The 26,647-nt window shown below is 52.4% G+C and overlaps 1 pseudogene; it reads right to left on the bottom strand.

The window, feature by feature from the left end:
- Positions 1 to 1,978: 1,978 nt before the first annotated feature.
- The window catches only part of LOC144609593 (histone H2A-like), a 90,634-nt pseudogene continuing 65,965 nt past the window's right edge, over positions 1,979 to 26,647 (bottom strand).

Genomic DNA, 26,647 nt, shown 5'->3' with positions numbered 1-26,647 from the left:
CACAACGGCTCTTTTAAGAGCCTCTTAAAGTCTCACTGAAAGAGGTGCAGCACTATTTCAACATGGAGTTGCAGCAAAATTGGCGAGTTTTGCTCCGACATGGGTTTCTAGCTGTTAATGTCTTTAAAATTTTGCGGTCCTTTCTCCTCACTGTCCCGGTGTTACTGCTATGTTCCCATCCTCTGAACTGGCACAGAAACGTTATCTTATTCCCTCTCAGCCTGTCTCTGTCTTCAAATATTTCACCCCAAAATGTTAAATATCGAACAGATTAATGTGAACACAATACAGTATTTGCATTTTGCTGCTGTTGATGTGGTTTAATTGCTGTGGTGTATGTGATGTATTAACTGCAGTCCCCTGTGTTGTAAGTGCCCTGAATCTCACTTCTTATCGAGATCACAAGTTCTCGGTCCTTTCACTGAAACAACTTTTACATTTCAGTCTCAGATTTGACCCCAGTGTGTGAACAGTGACCTGTCTAAAACCTAATGTCCTTTACACAAAAACCCAACCTCTTATGTTCTGTGAATCACATTTGTTCCAAATCGTTACCAGTTTAAATGAATGGGAGTTTAATTCCCAGAATCTCGTATCAGAGAATTAATTCATTCGCTGTCTGTATTGTAAATGTATTGGGATCAGGTAAAGGGTGAAGGGGGGAAACCACATTCACACATTTATAACATATCTGACTTAGAGATTATTGTTAAAAACCTGTTCTTCTTTTGAATGCAAGGGGAAATGTATAATTAATAGCATGACCATTCACACCATTGATGTACATAAAGATATTGGGGTCCCAGTACATAACTCCCTGAAAATGGCAACACGTAGAAAGAGCAGTAAAGAAAGCATATGGTATGTTTGGCTTCATTATTCAGGGCATTAGGAGTCAGGAGGTCATAGTGCAGCTTTGTAGGACTTTGCTTCGGCCACATTTGGAGTATTGCGTGCAGTTCTGGTTGCCCCATTACAGGAAGAGTTTGGTTGGTTTGGAAAGGGTGCAGAGGAGGTTTATTGCAATAATGCCTGGATTACGGGGTATTAGCTACAGGGAGCAGTTGGACAAACTTGGATTGTTTTCTCCTGAATGCCAGAGTTTGAAGGAAGACGTTATAATAGTGTGTAACATTGTGAGAAGTAAAGATGAAATAGACAGTAAGACCCCTTTATTCCCATGCAAAAATGGAAAAAACTAGAGACACATTGCTTTTAGGTGAGATGGGATGAGTTTAATGATGGTATGCAGGGCAAGTTATTTTTAAATTATTTACACAGAGTGTAGTGAGTACTGGGAATGTACTGCTGGGGGTGGTGGAGTAGGCAGATGGGACAGTGGCAATTGAGAGACTTCTGGACAGGCACGTGGAAGTGCAGGGGATGGAGTGATATAGATGATGTGCAGGCAGATAAAAATTGGTCTTGGAGTCATGTTTGTCACAGACATTGTGGAGCGAAGGGCCTGTTCCTGTGCTGTGCTGTGCCATGTTCTACATGGGCGAGCTTTTCAAACTTCAGCTCATTTTGGGGACTGACGGCTATGTTTTGGTGTTGCTCTTACTGCCACTTGTTCATTGGTGAATGACATCGCTCTCTGATTGGACTGTTCCTCTCACCAATGAGATTAGATGCTTCACCACCATTCATCCAGGAAGTACAAAGGCGAGGGAGAGAGAATCTCCTTATGTTTAGCAAAATGTCTGATGATGTGGGGAATCGGGATTGGGAAGGCTTCCGGTCTGAAACAGACGTCTTGGTGTGCGAATAGATGATGGTTGAAATCAAGGCAGCAAAGGTTATTCTGCAGGATTTAGAGCAAGATGGGTGAATGGCGACTCATCTCCAGCAGATACACAAGCTGTTTGCACTGAATGGAAATCCCTGCACCCTCCAAAGCCAGTGCTCAGCCCTTCCACAGACAATGTGGGTGGCTCTGAAAAGAGCCTTTGGGTCATTAGATTGATGGTTCACTGATTTACTTGCTCTTGGGCAGCACCCCGCCCTGAGCGATGGTCACCCCTCCCAGCAGCTTGTTGAGCTCCTCGTCGTTGCGGACGGCCAGCTGCAGGTGTCTGGGGATGATGCGGCTCTTCTTGTTGTCCCAGCCGCGTTGCCGGCCAGCTCGAGGATTTCAGCCGTCAGATACTCAAGAACAGCAGCCAGATAGACCGGGGCTCCGGCACCAACACGCTTATCATAGTTGCCCTTTCTCAGGAGCCTGTGAACACGGCCCACCGGGAACTGCAGTCCGGTCCGGGATGAGCGTGATTTCAGCTTGCCCTTGGCTTTGCTGCCGGTTTTCCCTCGTCCAGTCATTTCCACAAACTTCTGCGCGCAGAGAATGAGGACATCTTCTCGCATTCGCTCTTGTGGCATCTCGAGGAATAAAGTCGGCCTCTTACAATTGATGGTACAGCATTCAATGTCAATGGTCACATACAATAGAGTCAGAGTTAAACAGAGTTATACAGTGTGGAAACAGTCCCACCTGCCTGCGTTTGGCCCATATTCCTCTAAACCAGTCCTATTCATGTACCTGTCTAAATATTTCTTAAACAATGCAATAGTATCTGGCTCAACTATCTCCTCCAGCAGCTCGATCCATACACTCACCACCCTTTGTGTGAAATAGCCCAATCAGACAGCTGCATCAATGTCCAATGATCAGACAGCAACAAGGGATGTGCAGAAAATAACCCTTGTTCCCCAAAAGGGCCTGAAATTTGAAAAACCCAGTAAAGTGAAAACTATTCAAGCAATAGTCTAAAAATCTCCATTGCAAATCTGTGATGAACACGGATTCCCCACATTCCCAGTCACTCGATCCTGACCCACTTACAGTACACACCGAATGTGGATTAATTCCACAGAGAGAGATGCTTTTGGTTTAGGTTTATTATTGTCACATTTACCAAAGGACAGTGAGAAGCTTTGTTTTGCTTGCTATCCAAAAGGATCAGAAATAACATACAATGAGGCAATCAGTTCAAACTCAAGTACAATAGATAGAGCAAAGGGGAAGACACAGAGTGCAGAATAAACCTGTTAGCATTTTAGCACATTGGTTCCTTTGACATTGTCCTCAATGGGGTAGAGGAGAATCAGACAGTGCCCTAGCTTATAGAATAACCGTTCAGAAAACTGATAATGAAGGGGAGGATTCTGTTTCCAAGTCTGGTGCAGCAGCTTTCGAGCTTCTGTTGGACTAGAGCACGGCAAAGGAGGAATGATTTGGGTGGGATGTCCTTGATTATTTTCCCCATTTTCGAGGCAGAGTGAACTGTAGATGGAGTTAATGGTGGGAGGTCTGGTGTATGTAATGTATCCACAACTGCAATTTCACGCAGTCTTGTGTAAAGTGATCCCAAAACAAACTGTGATGCAATCTGACATTATACATTCTCTGGTGCATCAGGAGAAGTCTATAACAGTCACTGGAAACATGCCGAATCAGTCTCTTCAGGATATTAATGGCAGTGGTGCCTGAGGACTGCTTGCAGTTGAACTCCCTCGGCCCAGTGTCAGGGCCCTTGCTGGTGATGAGCAAATTTGCAGATGATACAAAGCTGGGTGGTAGTGTGAGCTGTGAGGAAGATGCTATGAGGTTGCAGGGTGACTTGTGTGAATGTGGATAAGTGTGAGGTTATCCACTTTGGTGGTAAGAATAAGAGGCCAGATTATTATCTGAATGGTGTCAAGTTAGCACGACGAGATCTTGGTGTCCTAGTGCATCAGTCACTGAAAGGAAGCATGCAGGTACAGCAGGCAGTGAAGAAAGCCAATGGGATGTTGGCCTTCATAACAAGAGGAGTTGAGTATATAACCAAAAAGGTCCTTCTGCAGTTGTATAGGGCCCTAGTGAGACCGCACCTGGAGTACTGTGTGCAGTTTTGGTCTCCAAATTTGAGGATGGATATTCTTGCTATTGAGGGCATGCAGCGTAGGTTTACTAGGTTAATTCCCGGAATGGCGGGACTGTCGTATGTTGAAAGACTGGAGCGGCTAGGCTTGTATATACTGCAATTTAGAAGGATGAGAGGGGATCTTATCGAAACATGTAAGATTATTAAGGGGTTGGACAAGTTAGAGGCAGGAAACATGTTCCCAATGTTGGGGGAGTCCAGAACCAGGGGCCACAGTTTAAGAATAAGGGGTAGGCCATTTAGAACGGAGATGAGGAAAAACGTTTTCAGTCAGAGAGATGTAAATCTGTGGAATTCACTGCCTCAGAAGGCAGTGGAGGCCAAGTCTTTGTATGCATTCAAGAGAGAACTAGATAGAGCTCTTAAGGATAGCGGAGTCAGGGGGTATGGGGAATGCCTTCTGATTGAGAATGATCAGCCATGATCACATTGAATGGTGGTGCTGGCTTGAAGGGCTGAATGGCCTACTACTGCACCTATTGTCTATTGATAAGGGGGCAATTCTGCTCGCAGTGTGGTGACCTGAAGGAGTTTGCAGATTTTGCAATAATTGATGGTGAGGTCAACAGTGATCAGGGAAGCCGAAGACTGCAGGAAGGTATCAGTGGACTGGGGAGGTGGGCAGACAGGAGCCAAATGGAATTTAATCTGGGAATGAGGTGATGCAGGTGGGGAGGCCAAACAATGACAGGCAACACACAGTAAATGGCAGGGTGCTACACAGTGTGGAGCGGGTGGAGGGACCCTGGAGAACATGTGCAGAGATCCTTGAAGGTCAGGGATGGGTGGGAAGCTGGGTTAGAAGGCACACAGAACACTTGCCTTTACTGGTGGTAGAGATACAGTGCATTCAGAAAGTATTCAGACCACTTCATTTTTTCCACATTTCAGCCTTATTTTAATATGGATTCAATTCTTTTTTTTTTAATCATCAATCTATACACCCCATAATAAAAAAGCAAAAGCAGGTGTTTAGAAATTTTTGCAAAGTAATTAAAAAGAAATAACTGAAATACCACATTTACATAAGTGTTCAGACCCTTTGCTCAGTACTTTGTTGAGGCACCTTTGGCAGCGATTACAGCCTCAAGTCTTCTTGGGTACAAGCTTGGTGCACTTGTATTTGGGTAATTTCTCCCATTCTTCTCTGTAGATCCTCTCAAGCTCTTTCAGTTTGGATGGGGAGCGTCGATGCACAGCTATATTCAGGTCCCTACAGAGATGTTCGATCGGGTTCAAGTCCGGGCTCTGGCTGGGCCACTCAAGGATATTCACAGACTTGTCATGAAGCCACTCCTGCGTTGTCTTGGCTGTGTGCTTAGGGTCATTGTCCTGTTGGAAGGTGAACCTCCGCCCCAGTCTGAGGTCCAGAATGCCCTGGAGTAGGAATTCATCAAGGAACTCTCCATTTATCTTTCCCTCGATCCTAACTAGTCTCCCAGTTCCTGCCGCTGAAAAACATCCCCACAGCATGATGCTGCCACCACCATGCTTCACCGTAGGTATGGTGCCTGGTTTCCACCAGACGTGACGCTTGGCATTCAGGCCAAAGAGTTCAATCTTGATTTCATCAGACCAGAGAATCTTGTTTCTCATGGTCTGAGAGTCCTTTAGGTGCCTTTGGGCCAACTCCAAGCGGGTTGTCTTGTGCCTTTTACTGAGGAGTGGCTTCCGTCTGGCTACTCTACCATAAAGGCCTGATTGGTGGAGCGCTGCAGATATAGTTGTCCCTCTGGAAGGTTCTCCCATCTCCACAAAGGAACTCTGGAGCTCTGTCAGAATGACCATCGGTTTCTTGGTCAAGTCCCTGATCAAGGCCCTTCTCTCCCGATTGCTCAGTTTGGCCGGACGGCCTGCTCTATGAATAGTCCTGGTGGTTCCAAAGTTCTTCCATTTAAGAATGACGGAGGCCACTGTGCTCTTCGGGACCTGCAATGCTGCAGACGTTTTATACCCTTCCCAAGATCTATGTCTTGACACAATCCTGTCTCGGAAGTCTATGGACATTTCCTTTGTCTTCATGGCTTGGTATTTGCTCTGACATGCACTGTCAACTGTGGGACCTTATATAGACAGGTAGGTGCCTTTCCAAATCATGTCCAATCAATTTAATTTACCACTGGTGGACTCCAACCAAGTTAAATGATTGAGAAAATTGGCCATTTGTCACCACTTTGGCTTTAGGTTGTTTATAAAGGGCTTTTACCCAGTTAATGAAACCATTTCCCAATCCATACTTCTCTAATACTTTAAATAAAAAATCCCATTCTAACCTGTCAAACGCCTTTTCAGCATCTAAAGCAACTGCTACACTTAATTCCTTTCTTTTCTGTGCTAAATGTAAAATACATAAATCTTGCTACATTATCAGACATTGACTAATCCAGTTTGGTCCTCTTTAACCAGCTTAGGTAAAAATTCTGCCAATCTCCTTGCCAAAAGCTTAGCAACTATTTTATAATCTGCATTCAACAATGATATTGGTCTATAAGAAGATGCTTTTAAAGGGTCTTTCCCTTTTTTTTTGAATTATGGTTATAATTACCATTGAGAAGGATTCTGGTAATGTAGAAGTTTTTTCCGCTTGATGTATCACTTCCATAAATACTGGTAACACCAAATCTTTAAATTTATTATAGAACTCAGGCGGGAAACCATCTTCCCCTGGTGATTTATTACTTGGTAAAGAATGTAATACTTCCTCCACTTCTCTCAAAATAAAGGAGTCATTTAGTCCCATCTGCTCCTCATTAGAGATTGTTGGTAATTGTATCTTGGATAAAAAATTATTTATAACTTTCTCCTAATTCATAATACCTTTGGTTAGTTCGTAATATTAGTTTTTCTGTTCGGTAAGTATGTAAAGTATTGTATTGAAATTTTTTATTTGCAAGTTGTATTTTTTTCGTATCTGAAGAAGCTTTCTGTAAGTCTTTTTCTAGTACAGCGATTTCTTTTTCTAATATTTCAGATTCCTTCCTATAGTCTTTCTTTATCTTAGATGAGTAGCTTATAATTTGGCCTCTCAAATAAGCCTTCATTGCATCCCATACAATAAATTTATCATTAACTGAATTTAAATTTGTTTCCAAAAATAATCCAATTTGTCCTCGAATAAAATCACAAAAGTCTTGCCTTTTCAATAGTAAAGAGTTGAGTCTCCATCTATATACTGACTGTTCTTTATCTGGCATCGTAATTTTCATTAATAATGGTGAATGATTCGATATTTACATTGCGCCGTATTTCAGTGTGCTCCCTTCCATGGTCCAGGTACAAAAACAGAAAAGAAAAAAGAGTAAGCTCTCCCTCTAATGTTGTTAATAAATAGATTAACAACATTACCCCCCTCTATTATACGAGGTGTGGCCCACACCACACTTGTGCCCATGATTTATGGTGGAGCATCCATATTCTCCAACCCCCCCGATATATCAAGTACTTCTGAAAATTAACAATCCTTAATCCAATTAGTCCCCTCTATAGTATACAGATCTTATTAATAGAATACATTAGGAAGTAGGTTACAACCATTAATTATCTTATCTTGGTTTTATATTCTTAATTCTTGTCAACTTTGAGCAAAGATTCAAACACGGTGTCAAATATATCAAAATTGTTGAAACTGATAATAGAATTAATAATCATTAAGTCTTCTTGAGCTTTTCTCCATGGCAATTCTTCAGCAAAATCATGTGCTTGGACAAAGTCTTTGAAAATTTCATTTTCTCCAGGGTTGATCGTAATCTTCAAAGTAGCCGGGTGCAGTAAAGTGAACTTAACTTTTCTTCCATAAAATATTTTTTACATTATTAAATTCTCTTTTTCTGCTCAACAAGGCATTACTGATGTCTGGGTAGAAAATTATTTTAGTACCTTCATGCTCTATTGGTTTCCCCGCTCTTATGTTATTCCCGACTGACTTCAGAACCAATTCTCGATCTTGGTATCTTAGGAATTTAATCAAAACAGATCTTGGCTTTTGATTAGCCGAAGGTTTCGGTCTTAGAGCCCTGTGTGCTCTTTCTATTTCCATCACACCTTGTTTATGTATTCCCAGACAAGTCACTATCCAATCTTGGAAAAAATTGATTGGGTCTTCCCCCTCCACTCCCTCTGGCAAACCAACAATTTAAACATTTTTTCTCCTGTTATAATTTTCCAAGGCGTCATACTTCTCCGCCGTCTTTTTGCTTTCAATTGCTGCCGCAGTAATACTATCTTCATTTATTTCCACTCTAGATTTTAACATTTCATATTCCATTTGTATATCATCAACTCTATCTATCACTGTTTGAAAATTCTTCTCCATTTTTTTCAAAGTCTTATGCATTCCCTTGGTGTCCCTCCTAAGTACTTTCACTTCATTTTTCATCAATATGTTATCTCCTTCAATTTTCTTAAGCCTGTTAATAATTTCTTCAAACATCGTTTTACAGTTAGTCTCTGAATCTTCTTGATTTCCTTCTTCCTCGTTTCCATTACCACTGCTAATGAGGTCTCCCGTTCCCTCATCCTCACTCGTGTCCGAGGCTTCAGACACGACTTCAGCAACCTCCCGGCGAACAGTGCGCCCTCTTGTTAGCTCGCGAGGACCCCGTTGTGTTTCGCCCCCAGTCGAAGAGCGCTTCCTGGTAGTAGACTCCAGCTTCGCACCGGAGCCCTCCCCAGACTCTCCACCTGCTGAGGGCTCACAAAATCTAGGCCCCTGCTCCATCTGGGCTGTAGGCCTACCTTCGATTTTTTCCCTTGATTCCTTTGCTGGATTTCTTTGCTTCTGTGGCAGTTGTATTCCTCTTTTTTCTTTCTTGCAAGGCATCAGTGCGTTCTGTATACTTTTAGATTTAATTTAAAGTACTTGATTTCCTGTAGTACGTCTTTTTTTGGCAGTTTAGGGCTTTATTTTCGGAAGTGCTGAAAAGTTATGTCTACTCAGCCAAACATTGGACACGCCCCCCCCTCGTCTTTTATAATTGACTCCAGTATCTTCCCCACCACTGATGTCAGACTAACTGGTCTATAATTTCCTGTTTTCTCTCTCACTCCATTCTTAAAATGTGGGATAACATTAGCAACCCTTCAATCCACGGGAACTGATCCTGAATCTGTAGAACATTGGAAAATGGTCACCAATGCGTCCATGATTTCTAGAGCCACCTCCTTAAGTACCCTGAGATGCAGACCACCAGGCCCTGGCGATTTATCAGCCTTCAGTCCCATCAGTCTACCCAACACCATTTCCTGCCTAATGTGAATTTCCTTCAGTTCCTCCGTCACCCTAGGATCTCTGGCCTCGAGAACATCTGGGAGATTGTTTGTATCTTCCTTAGTGAAGACAGATCTAAAGTACCGGTTCAACTCATCTGCCATTTCCTTGTTCCCCATAATAAATTCCCCTACTTCTGTCTTCAAGGGACCCACGCTTGCCTTAACTATTGTAACTATATTCCTCTTCACATACCTAAAGAAATATTTACTATCCTCCTTTATATTATTGGATTGCTTACCCTCGTACCTCATCTTTTCTCCCCGTATTGCCTTTTTAGTTATCTTCTGTTGCTCTTTAAAAGAGTCCCAATCCTCTGGCTTCCCGCTCTTTTTTGCTATGTTATACCTCTTCTCTTTTATTTTTATGCTGTCCTTGACTTCCCTTGTCAGCCACGGGTGCCTCTTACTCCCCTTAGAATCTTTCCTCCTCTTTGGGATGAATTGATCCTGCAACTTCTGCATTATTCCCAGGAATACCTGCCATTGCTGTTCCACCGTCTTCCTTGCTAGAGTCTCCTTCCAGTCAAATCTGGCCAGCTCCTGCCTCATGCCTCTCTAATCCCCTTTGCTATACTGTAATACTGACACTCCGATTTTCCCTTCACCCTCTCAATTTGTCGATTAAAACTTATCATATTATGATCACTGCCTGCTAATGGCTCTTTTACCTTGAGTTCCCTTATCAAATCAGGTTCATTACACAACACTAAATCCAGAATTGCCTTCTCCCTGGTAGGCTCCAGTACAAGCTGTTCTAAGAATCCATCTCGGAAGCACCCCACAAACTCCCTTTCCTGGGGTCCATTACCAACCTGATTTTTCCAGTGTACCTGCATGTTGAAATCTCCCATAACCACCGTAGCTTTACATTTGCGACATGCCAATTTTAGCTCTTGATTCAACTTGCACCCTCTGTCGAGCCTAGTGTTTGGGGGCATGTAAATAAATCCCATTTGGGAGTTAAATAAGGCTGTAGCATAACAAAATGTGGAAAAAGTGAAGGAGTCTGAATACTTTCTGAATGCACTGTCATCCACAAGTGCAGGGAGGCGCTGCTGGAACTGGAGAAACAAGTGAGGTCACAAGAGAGGACTGTGGACAGTTCTGGTCACCACGTTACAATGAGCAGGGACAGCACTCGAGGGACATCCCAGAGGGTTGAGGAGTCTCATTGTGATGTGGAGTTATGTCCTTGGAAGGTCTAATAGGGCAGGACATACCAAGTAAATGGTGGGCCCCATGGGTGTGTCGATGAAGAGAGGGACCTTGGGTACATATCAAGTGAAAGCACAGGTAGATAGGGTGGTGAAGAATACGTATGGGATACTTGTCTTCGTCAGCCTTGGCATAGACTAAGAGCAGGGATGTCATGTTGAAACTTTTCAAACATCTGTCAGGCCCCAACTGGGATGTTGCTGGATTGGAGCAAATCAGGAGAGATTGGACAGGCTGCGATCGTTTTCTCTGAAGTGGAGGGGGCTGAGGGGTGACCTGATGTACAAAATTACAAGAGGGAAAGATAGGATAAACAATCATTTTCTCTTGGTGGGGGTGTCTAAAGCAAGAGGGCAGAGGCATAAGGTGAGAGGGAGGGTGATCTGAGGGGGAATTTCTTCACACAGAGTGGTTGGAATCTGGAACATACTGCCTCAGGTGCTGCTGGAGACAGGGACACTCACAACATTACTGAAGCACCTGGACTGGCGTTAAACACGAGGTTAAAGAAGGCTACAGACCAAAAGTGGGGATAATAGACTTGGATAGTTAAATATAATGGTTGGCATTAACACAGTTATTTGAAGGACCAACTGAACTGTTTGATTACGACACGAGCCGAAAGCTAAAGATAGGTTAAGATACTGAAATAATTGGAATTAAGGCAATGATGATTGTTATCAAGAATTACAGCGGGATCTTGATCAGCTGGGCAAGATGGCTAAGAGATGACCAATGGACTTTTTGGAAGGCCCCTGAGACGAGGGGACCACCACCGGCCCAGAGGACACAATTCATATCATCATATCATATATATACAGCCGGAAACAGGCCTTTTCGGCCCACCAAGTCCGTGCCGCCCAGCGATCCCCGCACATTAACACTATCCTACACCCACTAGGAACAATTTTTACATTTACCCAGCCAATTAACCTACATACCTTCCAGGGGAGCCGACCCCAGTAACTGGTCTGGTAGCACCTGCGGAAGGTCTCTGAACCAGAGGCCCATCCTCCGGCCCAGAAGACACCAGTTCGTGGCCACCGTCCTCATCAGGGGTGGAAGGTCTCGAAATATACGTCCCCCTTACTTTGGGCCCACGAGCCTGCTCTCCCTCGCCAGGCACACGCCTTCTTTTTGTCCCGCTGCCATGCGGAGGTACGGTGACCTCCATAAAGGAAGGGTCCTCCGCCTCCACACTACCCGCTGCCTCCTTTCCACCCCCACGTTTTACCTCCCCTGCCCTCTTCCGATCCACCTCAGCTCCTTGCTGAGCCACACCACGTCCTGGACCTCACTGGGGCCAACCTCCCCACTTCCCAGTTCTTCCTCTGTCTTTCTGTCTCCAACTACATCCTTTCTTTGTCCTGCCCCGTCCCCTGACATCAGTCTGAAGAAGGGTCTCGACCTGAAACGTCACCCATTCCTTCGCTCCTGAGATGCTGCCTGACCCGCTGAGTTACTCCAGCATTTTGTGTTACCTTCGATTTGTACCAGCATCCGCAGTTATTTTCCGACATCAATATCAGCAAGGACTTTTACAATTTCTTCTCGCCCTTCCCTCGGTTTCCTCGGGTGTATCTGATTAGGCCTGGGTGATTTATCTACCTTGCCCATATCTCGTGCCTCCATGCAGAGATGACTGCTTGGGTTTCTGAGGGCCCCTATTATCTCTAGTTATGCACTCTCTCTCCCTCTTTCCCCTCTCTCTCTCTCTCCCCTCTCTCCCCTCCCCCCCCCCCCTCCCTCTCCCCCTTTCTCCCACTCTCTCTCTCTCTCCCAGCACCAAGGAGATCTGCGCCGCTCCTCCACTCTCTTCCCCGGCCCCGTCTCCCTCTAGCGCAGCGAAATAAGAATAAACAGAATTGTTGTGGTTGTTGTTCAGAAGCCCCACATTCCCGGGCTGAGCAGCGGTGGTGGCAGCGAGGGGGGAAGTTTCCTTGGGTTTGTTTTTTTGTGAGATGGCGCTGGGACAGTTTCTATGCTGTATGACTATGACGAAAATGTTGGTGAAGCCATATTAGAAGTATTGTGTTCAGTTTTGTTCACCTTTAAAGAGGAATGATCCCATTGAGCTGGCCAACTCATCCAGGTTATCCAAGAAGCCCAATCTGAGCTTGTCCCATTAACCCTTGTTTGGGCCATATCCCTCTCAACCTTTCCTATTGATGTACTTGTTCAAATATATTTTAAATGTTATTATTGTACTTGCTTCAACTACTTCCTCCAGCAGCTTGTTCCATGTTCTGAGTGAAAACTTGGCCTTCTGGTTCCTTTTTCGCTCTCACATTTAAACCTATGTCTTCGAGTTCTTAATTCCCCTACCATGGGGAAATGCGGTGCAGAGGCGGTGGGCAGATCTGCCGGGATTTAGTAAGACTCTTGATATTATCCTTGGCAGCAAAGATAGTGATCTTCCTGAGTCTGAGAAGCGTCAGTTTGGGGAATTCTTGAAGTTTCTCACGAGGAATGTGAGGAAACATTTCTAGTATGTTTGCACATTTACAGTAGCTACATTAAATTTAAATGGTGGTAGAGCGAGCCTTCGTAGATTTCAGCATTTATCAGTCCTTAGAGACGGGAAATATGCAGTGTGTTTTCTGCAAGAGACGCATACTGTTGTCAGTGACGAACCCACCTGGCGACTAGAGTGGGAAGGGGGGGTTTACATGAGCTACCTCAGCACGAATTCGAGTGGGGTGGCTTTTCTGTTGGCCCCAACTTTTCAGCCAGAGATCCTGAAGGTGCAGGAAGTTGTGCCAGGTCATCTGCTCTATCTGGCCGTGAGCCTGGATGGCATGCCATTGCATTTTATTAACGTGTAGGCCCCCCTACTTCAGGAGGTGACTGCTCTGTTGAGCTCTATTGATAGCGGAGAGTGTGTCTTCCTGGGGGGGGATTTTAATTGCACGCTTGAGGTGCGGGATCGTTCTGGTACTCAGTGTGCCCCTACTGTAGCAAAGAAACTGAGAGGCTTGATTGATTCCTTTGAGCTAGTGGATGCATGGCGGAACCTCCACCCTGATTCAAACGCTTTCTTGCGGAGGTCTGAGGGGGTGGTTCCCGCATTTACCGTAAGTACATCTCCGGTGCATTTGTCTCCCATGTCTCAGCGGCCTCAATGCGGCTGGTGCCGTGCTCGGACCACTGTCTGGTGCGTGTGGACTTTAATCCGGAGCGCACACAGGCTAGGTCTGCTTACTGGCATTTTAATAACCGGCTGCTGGAGGATCGGTGTTTCCGGGAGTTATTCAGACGGGGTTGGGTGAAGTGGAGAGAGAGGCAGGGGAGCTTTTCTTCCCTTAGGCAGTGGTGGGATGTGAGGAAAGCTCACATCCGTCTCTTTTGCGAGGAATATACGTGGGGTCGACCGGAAGGCGGGACTCAGCGGTTGAGAGGCTCGAGAGGGAGCTACTAGAGGCGGAGTCTCGCCTGGGTCCAATTGATGAGGACTCCTGTGAATGGGGAGAGTTTCAGTAGAAGAAGGAAGCCTTGAGGAACCTGCTGCTTGAATGGTCCCGAGGTGCTTACGTGAGGTCGCGGGTCCAGATGTTGCACGACTTGGACCGAGCGTCACCTTTCTTTTTCTCTCTGGAGAAAGGGCGGGTAGCCCGCAAACAGCTCGTCGAGCTGCTCACGGACGATGGCTCCTCTGTCACAGATCCAGAGAGGATCAGTGCTTTAGTCCGGTCCTTTTATGGGACCCTGTTCTCCGCAGATGGATGCAGCGAGGAGGCTCAGCGGGTCCTGTGGGAGGGTCTACCGACTGTAGATAGGGAAGTGTCCGATCTTCTTAATGACTCCTTATCATTGGAGGAGTTGACTCTTGCCCTGCACCAGCTCAGGAGGGGAAGTCCCCTGGGCTGGATGGGTTGACGGTAGAATTTGTTAGAGCCTTCTGGGATGTCCTGGGGGGTGATTACATGAAGGTTCTGGGGGAGAGCCTGGCGACTGGGGAGATGCCCCCCTCGTGGCGGAGGGCAGTCGTTGTCTTGCTGCCCATGAAGGGCGAACTCCGCCTGTCGAAGAATGGCGCCCGGTCTCTCTCCTATGTACAGAGTACAAAGTCTTTGCACGGGCGATGGCAAATCGCCTTGGCTCCGTGCTGTCTCAACTGATTCACCCTGACCAGTCCTATACAGTCCCTGGCCGGTCCATTCAGGATAACATCCACCTGGTTAGGGACCTGATTCATCTATCTCAGGGCACTGGTCAGTCAGCTGCCTTTCTGTCTCTTGATCAGGAGGCTTTTGCCAGGGTAGATCATGACTATCTCTTCGGGACGCTGCAAGAGTTCAGATTTGGGCCGCATTTTGTAGCCAGGGTCCGGCTCTTGTACGCTACAGTGGAGTGCCTTATGAAGGTTAATGGTGTGTTGTTGGCTCCCATTCATTTTGGGAGGGGGGTTCATCAGGGGTGCCCCATGTCTGGCCAGTTGTACTCGGTCTGTGTAGAGTCGTTCCTGTGTCTTCGGAGGAGGACGTTCTACCAGGTCCGAGGTGGTTCTTTCGGCTTATGCCGATGATGTGCTCCTTACGTTCACTGACCCCGGTGACCTGCGGAGGATGCGTGACTGCCAGAAGATTTTCTCGGCTGCATCATCTGCCAGGATTAACTGGAGTAAATGTTCTGGACTCTTAGTGGGTCAGTGGCAGGTAGACTCCCTGCCGGAGGGGATGGCGTTGTATGCGTGGAGCACCACGCACCTCCTCTATCTAGGGGTGTACCTGAGTCCCACTGAGGATGCTTGGCCGGCGAACTGGCAGGAGCTGGAGATGAAAGTCATCGCCCGGCTGGGGCGCTGGTCAGGCCTGCTTAGAGTTCTTTCTTTTCAGGGGAGGGTGCTGGTCATAAACCAGCTGGTGGCCTCCATGTTGTGGTACCGGCTGGCTACTTTTGTCCCGCCCTCTATCTTTGCAACTGCTTTACAGAAGAAGCTGGTGGACTTCCTTTGGGGAAATAGGAAGCACTGGGTTTCCGCAGCGGTCCTGAGTCTCCCGTTAGAGGAGGGCGGCCAGTCCTTGGTATGCATGCGTACCCAGGTAGCGGTTCTCCGTCTCAGGACTCTGCGGAGGTATATGTATGCGGAGAACCCCCCCAGGTGGCACGCTCTGGCCACGTATTTTTTCCGTCGGGGTCGTTGCCTACGGGGGGTTTCGCGGCCTCCGGTAGCGGGCATCAGTCGACCCGCCTTACGGGGTCTGCCTAGTTTCTATCGTGATGTGCGTGATGTGAGGAATTTGGTTGTTTTCAGCCAGCGTGTTGCTCTACAAGGGAAGGGGGGTGTTGTGGCTGCAGGAGTGGCTGATCCTCACCCTGTCACGGCGGGTGTTGAGGAGAGGCGTGCGCCTAGAGATGTTCTGACTGAGCTTACCCCCGCTCTGTCACATTTGCTCATCGGGCCTAGGCTCCGGGATTTTTCTCGGGCGCCGGCTCCATTCAACTTGAGCCGCCTTTCCGAGATGCCCAGCGTGCCGTTTCGTGATGCGAAGAGACGCATACTGTACAGAATGCTCCTGCACATTCTGCACCTCCTTGCCTTCGTCTTCTGTCCTGACACACCTTGGCGGTCTGTGTTACCATCTGAAGGCGGGGGCGGATCCCAGTGGAGGTTTCTCTTCCCCCTTTACATTGGGGAGCTGGGGTGGAGAGTGTTGCACAGAGCGGTGGCGTGTAATAAACTTTTGAGTCGGTTCATGGGCTCGTCGGCCGCCTGTATTTTCTGCGGTGAGGAAGAGACCGTGTTCCACGTGTATATGGAGTGTGAGAGGTTACTGCCCCGTACCAATATCTGAAGGGGTTGTTCCTCAAGTTTTCGTTGCACTTTAGTCCTACGATTCTAGTGTTTGGACACACGGCAGGGAGTGGGGAGGGTCGTTCAGGGGGGTGGGACCTCCCTGTTGGTTTGTTTCTGGGCCTGGCCAATATGGCCATTTGTGGGTCCAGGCAGCGGGCGGTCGATGGTCTTGCCAGAGTCGGCTGCCTGCGCCTCTTCTGGGCCTACGTCCGTGCACGCGTGTCCCTGGAGAGGGAACACGCGGTGTCCACGGGGACTCGAGGCCGTCCGTGGGCGCTGGTCACCACAGGGGTTGACAGCATTGTAAATAATGAATGCAACATTGTACTATAATGATTACTTGATGTATTGTAACCTCTGAATGTGGTTTGATGTGATGTATCATGCATTTGTGCTGAATAAAGACTTTGAAAATGAAAAAAAAGGGAGAGAGAGGGAGGGAGGAGAGGCAGTAGAGAGTCGGGTGTAGAGAGAGTCGGGGGTAGAGAGAGAGTCGGGCTTGGAGAGTCGGGGTATAGGGAGCAGCGGATGAGAGCTGGAGCACAGGGACGGGGACGGTGTTAGAGGGTCCGGTGAAGGAGCGCCACCACTTGCGGGGGCTACTCTCTCCCCTCTCTCTCTCCCTCTCTCCCCACTCTCTCTCCCTCTTTCTCTCTCTCTCCCCTCTATCTCTCTCCCTTCTCTCTCTTCCAGCACCAGCGTGATGTGCGCTGTTCCTCCACTCTCTTCCCCGTTAGAGGCAGGAAACATGTTACCAATGTTGGGGGTCCAGAACAAGGGACCACAGTTTAAGAATAAGGGGTAGGCCATTTAGAACGGAGATGGGGAAAAACTTTTTCAGTCAGAGAGTTATAAATCTGTGGAATTCACTGCCTCAGAAGGCAGTGGAGGCCAATTCTCTGAATGCATTCATGAGAGAGCTGGATAGAGCTCTTAAGGATGGCAGTCAGGGGGTATGGGAAGAAGGCAGGAACAGGGTACATTGAGAATGATCAGCCATGATCACATTGAATGGTGGTGCTGGCTCAAAGGGCTGAATGGCCTCCTCCTGCACCTATTGTCTATTGTAAATCAATGTTCATACCACTGGGCTGTAAGCTGCCCAAGCAAAATATGTGATGCTGTTCCTGCAATTTGCATTTAGCCTCACTCTGACAACGGAAGAGACCGAGCACAGAAGTGGGAATGGGAAGAATTAGTGTCCAGCAGCCAGGTGATCAGGTTGGTTCACGCGGGCTGAGCGAAGGTGTTCGGCGAAATGAGCGCCCAGTCTGCGTTTGGTCTCACCGATGTATAAGAGTCCACATCTTGAACAATGCATACAGTAGATGAGGTTGGTGGTGGTGCAAATGAGGCTTTGTCCCACCCTCACCTCCCTTCCAGCTTGCTCCACCAACTACAATCACAGTGAAGAAGGGTCCCGCCCCGAAACCTCACCTATCCATGTACTTGCATTAAACATTATACCCAAAATTATGTATCTGTGCATTGTGGACGGCTCGATTGTAATCATGTTTAGTCTTTCCGCTGACTGGATAGCACAAAGCAAAAACCAGAGGGTGGTGGGTATGTGGAATGAGCTGCCGGAGGAGGTGTAGGGAGGCAGATAATGTCACCATCTTTATAAGGTGTTTGGACAGGTTCATGATTTAGAGCAGCAGAATTCCACCGAACTGTCTTTTTTGTTATTTTTAGTGTTTTAAAAAGTTTGTGTTAACGTTCTCAGGTTTATTTTATGTGGGGGGTGGGGTCGGAGGAAACGTTTTTTTCAATCTCTTACCTTGCCGGAGATGCGATTGTTTTCCGGATTGTATCTCCAGTCGCTCTGCGGTCTAACATCATGGAGCTGGTGGCCTTGCTCGAGACAGACGCGGAGCCCCACCGTAGGGCCGTGGACATACCATCGGAGCCTGCAATGCCCTGCCTGTGATCGACGATCCAACTGCGGCCTGCGGATTTCAACACCGAGTCGCTCGCAGTCCCGGGAGAGACTGATGTCGGGAAGCTCCAAGTCGCAGGAGGTTCAACTAGCCCCGACCCGGAGTCCGATCGCCTGGCGCAGGGAGCTGACATCCTCCTGATGTGGGAGCTTGATCGCCCCAACGCGCAGGGCCTGACCGCCAGCTACGGGAGCCAAGATCGCCCCATAACAGAAGTTTCAAGTCTCGACCGCGGGAGAACAAAGATGGGAAGAGATTGAACTTTTTTTTTGCCTTCCATCACAGTGAGGAATGTGGAGGAGTCACAGTGGTGGATGTTTGTTAGAATGCATTTTGTGTGTTTTGTTGCATTTTATTGATGTGACTCTATGGCAAATCAAATTCTTTGTATGTTGCAAAACATACTTGGCAAATAAAGTATGATTATGATTATTATGATCAAGCCCTTCAGCCCATTGAGTCTGATCCACTATTCAATCTTGACAGATCTCTTTCCCTCTCAACCCCATTCTCTTGCCTTCTCCCCATAACCCGACATCCGTACTAAAAAGGAACGTGTCAATCTCCGCTTTAAAAGGCGCGGCACAATGGTGCAGCGGTAGAGTTGCTGCCTCACAGCACCAGAGACCCAGGTTCCATCCTTACCACGGGTGCTGTCTGTTTGGAGTTTATACGTTCTCCCCGTGACCTGCGTGGGTTTTCTCCGGGAGCTCCGGTTTCCTCCCACATGTGCAGGTTTGTAGGTTAATTGGCTTTTGCAAAAGTGGCTGTGTGTGTAGGATGGAGATGGAGTGTGTAGGATGCTAGCTGCCCTAGCAGCTGCGGCTGACCTATCTTTGTCTTTTTTGGTCTTAATTGTAGTGTTTAGATGTGATGTACTTTTTTGTGGTTGTGTACTATGAGTGGGGGAGGGGGGCTGTAAAATTGTCTCTTCCCAACGGAGACGCGACCTTTGTTTCTGGGTCGTGTCTCCGTTCCTGCTGCGGCCTACCATCGGCCAAACACCTGGAGCTGGCGGCCTCCAGCTGGGATCACCTGGGGCTCTGGTTCGCCTAGCCCGTGGACCGGACTCACCATCTGCAGAGCTGGTTGCCTTCGGGAGCGGCTGCGACTCGTCTTCGGAGGCTTCGGCGCGGGCCACATGGATATTGGAAGCTTGCAGCCCCCTGGGTGGGGGCCGACATCGGGAGCTCCAGCAGCGGCAGCGGCAGCGGCAGCGTGTTCGCCCAGCCCGGATCGCGGGACTTGGGTCGGCCCGCTGCGGACCTTTCACCGACTGGCGCGGCCTGGAACGTGGCAACTACAACAGCCTGATGGCAGAGAAGACGGCAGGGGAAGAGAAAAGACATTCTGGCCTTCCATCACAGTGAGGAGGGGACTGGAGGAGACTTACTGTGATGGATGTTTCTTTTTTTGTTTTGTGTTGATTTGTGGTTGTGTGTGTAATTGCTTATTTTATTGCTCTTATTGTTGGACTGTGGGTGACGAAATCTCGTCCAAAAGACTTTTTTTTTTTTGGATGACAATAAAGGTAATTCTGATTCTGAGATAGTGTACGGAGTGATCACTGATCGGTGAGGACTTGTGGGCCGAAGGGCCTGTTTCCGCGCAGTATCTCTAATATCTAAACTATACCCCGTGACTTGGCCTCCACTGCTGTCTGTGGCAATAAATTCCACAGATTCACCACCGTCCGGCTGAAGAAATTCCTCCTCATCTACTTTCTAAGGACATGGGTGGGAAAGGCAGAGAGGGTTAGGGCTAGACGCGGGCATGTGGGAATAGCTTCAATTGGCATGGCTGTGCGTTTCTGTGCTGTGGGGCTAACGGGGCTCAACAGGGGAAAATAGTTTGATGCTTCAGCCTGCAGCGACCCTGGAGAACTACGCTTCAGATGCTTCATTAGTCTGTTGTCCTGCACACCGGAGGTGTTGAAATTGCCCGTTCACATGCAGCCGCCTGAGCAAACAGTGTACATACGGTGATGACAAACGCAATATCCAGAGCAGTGCAAGATTGTGTTGAACAAAGCCCGGGGTAGCACGGACGATAAGAGGCCAAAGGTACTGCCTCTGGATAGGGCAACCACCGATGCTGTCCGTGTGGAGTTTGCACGACACGCATGGTGGAATGGATGCGGGTCAGGGCAGGGGAGGCAAGCTCAGCCTTCCAAGCCTCAATCCGAGTTCAGCCTTTCTCTCGCGTATCCTAGCCCTGACGGGCCGAGTGCCGCCGCCATTCCTCCCCAGACAACAACTGAGGGGGAAAAACACAGTAGAAACCTCTTCCAACCTCCCGAATCCCTCAGGGAATGCCCCTGCCCTTTGAAATCAAGCCTTCACAATTGTGCCTGATCAGTTAGCATTTTTCTTTTTTATATATAGACTAGAGGAAAGCTTATCATGGGATAACACTGATTATTTGGGGGCCCATCTACATTTTTTTGGCTTAAAAAAAGACATTAATTTCATTGAATTACAACTTGGCTCCAACAAGTTAATGAGCAAAAGTCCTTGTTTACACCTGCAGTGACCTGCTCCGAAACTCAGCGCACACAAAGGGTCTCTCTCCGGTGTGTATCCGCTGGTGCTCCCGCCGGTGTGCTCTTAAAACGCTAACGCCAGTGGGTAGAGCCGCTCGGCAGCGTTGGCCCGCTGGTGCTGCCGCATCCACCGCGAGCTGTCAAACGCCTTACCGCAGTACTGGCAGTCGTAGGGCTGGCCACTGGTGTGCATGTGTTGGCAAAGTGCACGCCACACACCAGGCTGGGGGCTGGGCAAGGGACGGTCGCCGGCATGCACCTGCTGGTGCCTCAGCAGCTTGGTGGAGCGGGTGTAGCCCTTGACGCACTGGGCGCAGGTGAAGGGGCGCTCGCCGGTGTGGGTGTGCCGGTGCTCCAGCAGGCTGTTGAAGCGGGTGAAGCCCTTGCCGCAGTCGCTGCAGGTGTAGGGGCGCTAGTCGGTGTGCAGGCGCCAGTGCACTTTCAACTCCGGCAACGACTTGAAGCCCTTGCCGCAGTTGGAGCAGATGAAGGGGCGCTCACCGCTGTGCACCCACCTGTGCCGCTGTAGCCCCGACGATAGGGCAAAGCTCTTGCCGCTGGTGGAGCAGCCAAAGGGCTTCTCGCCCGTGTGCACGCGTGTGAGACAGGACGTAGGAGGTAATGGCAAAGCGCTCTCCATTCACCGGGCTGGAGAAGGGACGGTCGCCGGCGTGCACATGCTGGTGCTTCAGTAGCTTGGAGGACTGGGGGAAGCCCTTGCCGCACTGGGCACAGATGAAGGGACGCTTGCCGGTGTGGGTGTGCCGTGGTCCAGCAGGTTTTTGGAACTAGTGAACCACTTGCTGCAATTGCTGCAGGTGTACGGCCGCTCCCCGTGTGCAGGCGCTGGCGCATCAACAGGTCCTAGTGCATCAGTCACTGAAAGGAAGCATACAGGTACAGCAGGCAGTGAAGAAAGGCAATGGAATGTTGGCCTTCATAACAAGAGGAGTTGAGTATAGGAGCAAAGAGGTCCTTCTACAGCTGTACAGGGCCCTAGTGAGACCGCACCTGGAGTACTGTGTGCAGTTTTGGTCTCCAAATTTGAGGAAGGATATTCTTGCTATTGAGGGCGTGCAGCGCAGGTTTACTAGGTTAATTCCCGAAATGGCGGGACTGTCATATGTTGAAAGACTGGAGCGACTAGGCTTGTATACACTGGAATTTAGAAGGATGAGAGGAGATCTTATCGAAACGTATAAGATTATTAAGGGGTTGGACACTTTAGAGGCAGGAAACATGTTCCCAATGTTGGGGGAGGCCATTTAGAACTGAGATGAGGAAAAACGTTTTCAGTCAGAGAGTTGTGAATCTGTGGAATTCTCTGCCTCAGAAGGCAGTGGAGGCATTCAAGAGAGATCTAGATAGAGCTCTTAAGGATAGCGGAGTCAGGGGGTATGGGGAGAAGGCAGGAACGGGGTACTGATTGAAAATGATCAGCCATGATCACATTGAATGGCGGTGCTGGCTCGAAGGGCCAAATGGCTCCTCCTGCACCTATTGTCTATTGACTTGAAGCCCTTGCCGCAGTTGGAACAGGTGAAGGGCCACTCACCGCAGTGCATCCGCTGGTGCCGCCGTAGCCCTGACAACTGGGCAAAGCTCTTGCTGCAGGCGGAGCAGCCGAAGGGCTTCTCGCCAGTGTGCACCCGCTGGTGGATCTTCAGGTCCGCGGGGGTGATAGGGCCGGGGGGGTGATAGGGCCTGGGGGGGGGGGGTGATAGGGCCTGGGGGGGGGGGGTTATAGGGCCTGGGGGGGGGGGGTGATAGGGCCTGGGGGGGGGGGGGGTTATAGGGCCTGGGGGGTGATAGGGCCTGGGGGGGGGGGGGGGGTGATAGGGCCTGGGGGGGGGGGGTGATAGGGCCTGGGGGGGGTGATAGGGCCTGCAGGGAGGGGGGGTGATAGGGCCTGGGGGGGTGATAGGGCCTGGGGGGGGGGGGATAGGGCCCGGGGGGGGTGGGGGGTGATAGGGCCTGGGGGGGGGGGGGTGATAGGGCCTGCAGGAGGGGGGGTGATAGGGCCTGGGGGGGGGTGATAGGGCCTGGGGGGGGGGGATACGGCTCGGGGGGGTGATAGGGCCTGGGGGGGGGGGTGATAGGGCCTGGGGGGGGGGGCGATGGGGCCGGGGGGGGTGATAGGGCCTGGGGGGGGTGATAGGGCCTGCAGGGAGGGGGGTGATAGGGCCTGGGGGGGGGGGATAGGGCCCGGGGGGGTGATAGGGCCTGGGGGGTGATAGGGCCTGCGGGGGGGGGGGGGGTGATAGGGCCTGGGGGGGGGGGGGTGATAAGGGGCCTGGGGGGGGGGGGGGGTTATAGGGCCTGGGGGGGGTGATAGGGCCTGCAGGGAGGGGGGGTGATAGGGCCTGGGGGGGAGGGGTGATAGGGCCTGGGGGGGTGATAGGGCCTGGGGGGTGCTAGGGCCTGCAGGGAGGGGGGGGGGTGATAGGGCCTGGGGGGGGGGGGGATAGGGCCCGGGGGGTGATAGGGCCTGGGGGGGGGGGGGGGATAGGGCCCGGGGGGGGGTGATAGGGCCCGGGGGGGGGGGTGATAGGGCCTGGGGGGGGGGTGATAGGGTCTGGGGGGTGATAGGGCCTGGGGGGGTGATAGGGCCTGGGGGGGGGGGTGATAGGGCCTGGGGGGGGTGATAGGGCCTGGGGGGGTGATAGGGCCTGGGGTGTGATAGAGCCTGGGGGGGTGATAGGGCCTGGGGGGGGGTGATAGGGCCTGAGGGGGGGGGGGGGGTTATAGGGCCTGGGGGGTGATACGGCCTGGGGGGGGTGATAGGGCCTGGGGGGGTGATAGGGCCTGGGGTGGGGGGTGATAGGGCCTGGGGGGGGGGGGTGATAGGGCCTGGGGGGGGGGGTGATAGGGCCTGGGGGGTGATAGGGCCTGGGGGGTGATAGGGCCTGGGGGGGTGATAGGGCCTGGGGGGTGATAGGGCCTGGGGGGGGGATACGGCTCGGGGGGGGGGGGGTGATAGGGCCTGGGGGGGGGGGGTTATAGGGCCTGGGGGGTGATAGGGCCTGCAGGGAGGGGGGGTGATAGGGCCTGGGGGGGTGATAGGGCCTGGGGGGGGGTGATAGGGCCGGGGGGGGGGGTGATTGGGCCTGGGGGGGTGATAGGGCCTGCAGGGAGGGGGGGTATAGGGCCCGGGGGGCCTGGGTGGGGGGGGGGGTATAGGGCCCGGGGGGTGATAGGGCCTGGGGGGTGATAGGGCCTGGGGGGGGGGATGATAGGGCCTGGGGGGGGGGTGGGGGTGATAGGGCCTGGGGGGGATAGGGCCTGGGGGGGGGGGGGGATAGGGCCTGGGGGGGGGGGGGGATAGGGCCCGGGGGGGGTGATAGGGCCTGGGGGGGGGTGATAGGGCCTGGGGGGGGGGGTGATAGGGCCTGCAGGGAGGGGGGGTGATAGGGCCTGGGGGTGATAGGGCCTGGGGGGGGGGGGATAGGGCCCGGGGGGTGATAGGGCCGGGGGGATGATAGGGCCTGGGGGGGGGGTGATAGGGCATGGGGGGGAGGGTAGGGCTTGGGGGGGTGATAGGGCCTGGGGGGAGGGGGGGGTGATAGGGCCTGGGGGGTGATAAGGCCTGGGGGGGGGTGATAGGGCCTGGGGGGGGGGGGGTGATAGGGCCGGGGGTGATAGGGCCTGAGGGGGTGATAGGGCCTGGGGGGGTGATAGGGCCTGGGGGGGTGATAGGGCCTGGTGGGGTGATAGGGCCTGGGGGGGGTGATAGGGCCTGGGGGGTGATAGGGCCTGCAGGGAGGGGGGTGATAGGGCCTGGGGGGGTGATAGGGCCTGCAGGGAGGGGGGGGTAATAGGGCCTGGGGGGGGGGGGGATAGGGCCCGGGGGGTGATGGGGCCTGGGGGGTGATAGGGCCTGGGGGGGGGGGGGGGTGATAGGGCCCGGGGGGGGGGGGTGATAGGGCCTGGAGGGTGATAGGGCCTGGGGGGGGGGTGATAGGTCCTGGGGGGGGTGATAGGGCCTGGGGGGAGGGGGGGTGATAGGGCCTGGGGGGTGATAGGGCCTGGCAGGAGGAGGGGTGATAGGGCCTGGGGGGGGGGGGGGTGATAGGGCCTGGGGGGGTGATATGGCCTGGGGGGGTGATAGGGCCTGGGGGGAGGGGGTGATAGGGCCTGGGGGTGATAGGGCCTGGGGGGTGATAGGGCCTGGGGGGAGCGGGGGTGATAGGGCCTGGGGGTGATAGGGCCTGGGGGGGTGATAGGGCCTGGGGGGAGGGGGGTGATAGGGCCTGGGGTGATAGGGCCTGGGGGTGATAGGTCCTGGGGGGGGGGGGATAGGGCCTGGGGGGTGATAGGGCCTGGGGGGAGGGGGGGTGATAGGGCCTGGGGGGAGGGGGGTGATAGGGCCTGGGGGTGATAGGGCCTGGGGGGGTGATAGGGGCCTGGGGGGAGGGGGGGGTGATAGGGCCTGGGGGGGTGATAGGGCCTGGGGGGAGGGGGGTGATAGGGCCTGGGGGTGATAGGGCCTGGGGGTGATAGGTCCTGGGGGGGGGGGATAGGGCCTGTGGGGTGATAGGGCCTGGGGGGAGGGGGGTGATAGGGCCTGGGGGGGGGGGGGGTGATAGGGCCTGGCGGGAGGGGGTGTGATAGGGCCTGGGGGGGTGATAGGGCCTGGGGGGAGGGGGGTGATAGGGCCCGGGGGGAGGGGGGTGATAGAGCCTGGGGGGTGGGTGATAGGGCCTGGGGGGGAGGGATGATAGGGCCTGGGGGGGGGTGATAGGGCCTGGGGGGGGGTGATAGGGCCTGGGGGGGTGATAGGGCCTGGGGGGAGGGGGGTGATAGGGCCTGGGGGGTGATAGGGCCTGGGGGGGTGATAGGGCCTGGGGGGAGGGGGGGTGATAGGGCCTGGGGGTGATAGGGCCTGGGGGGGTGATAGGGCCTGGGGGGTGATAGGGCCTGGGGGGAGGGGGTTGATAGGGCCTGGGGGTGATAGGGCCTGGGGGTGATAGGTCCTGGGGGGGGAATAGGGCCTGGGGGGTGATAGGGCGTGGGGGGAGGGGGGGTGATAGGGCCTGGGGGGAGGGGGGTGATAGGGCCTGGGGGGGTGATAGGGCCTGGGGGGAGGGGGGGTGATAGGGCCTGGGGGTGATAGGGCCTGGGGGGGTGATAGGGCCTGGGGGGAGGGGGGTGATAGGGCCTGGGGGTGATAGGGCTTGGGGGTGATAGGTCCTGGGGGGGGGGGGGGGGGATAGGGCCTGGGGGGTGATAGGGCCTGGGGGGGGTGATAGGGCCTGGCGGGAGGGGGGGGGGTGATAGGGCCTGGGGGGGTGATAGGGCCTGGGGGGAGGGGGGTGATAGGGCCTGGGGGGAGGGGGGTGATAGGGCCTGGGCGGGGGGGGTGATAGGGCCTGGCGGGAGGGGGGGGTGATAGGGCCTGGGGGGGTGATAGGGCCTGGGGGGAGGGGGGTGATAGGGCCTGGGGGGAGGGGGGTGATAGGGCCTGGGGGGGGGGTGATAGGGCCTGGCGGGAGGGGGGGGTGATAGAGCCTGGGGGGGTGATAGGGCCTGGGGGGAGGGGGGGTGATAGGGCCTGGGGGGTGATAGGCCTGGGGGGGGGGGGGTGATAGGGCCTGGGGGGGTGATAGGGCCTGGGGGGTGGTGATAGGGCCTGGGGGTGGTGATAGGGCCGGGGAGGGGGGTGATAGGGCCTGGGGGGGGGGGGGTGATAGGGCCTGGGGGGGGTGATAGGGCCTGGGGGGTGATAGGGCCTGCAGGGAGGGGGTGATAGGGCCTGGGGGGGGGATAGGGCCTGGGGGGGGGGTGGATAGGGCCCGGGGGGGTGATAGGGCCTGGGGAGGGGTGATAGGGCCTGGTGGGGGGGTGATAGGGCCTGGGGGGGGGTGATAGGGCCTGGAGGGGGAGGGTAGGGCCTGGGGGGTGATAGGGCCTGGGGGGGTGATAGGGCCTGGGGGGAGGGGGTTGATAGGGCCTGGGGGTG

The sequence above is a fragment of the Rhinoraja longicauda genome, chromosome 34, assembly GCF_053455715.1.
Source record: "Rhinoraja longicauda isolate Sanriku21f chromosome 34, sRhiLon1.1, whole genome shotgun sequence".
In the NCBI taxonomy this organism is placed as follows: Eukaryota; Metazoa; Chordata; class Chondrichthyes; order Rajiformes; family Arhynchobatidae; genus Rhinoraja; species Rhinoraja longicauda.
Note: the sequence above shows the minus strand (reverse complement) of the source record. Positions and strands in the feature narration are given on the sequence as shown.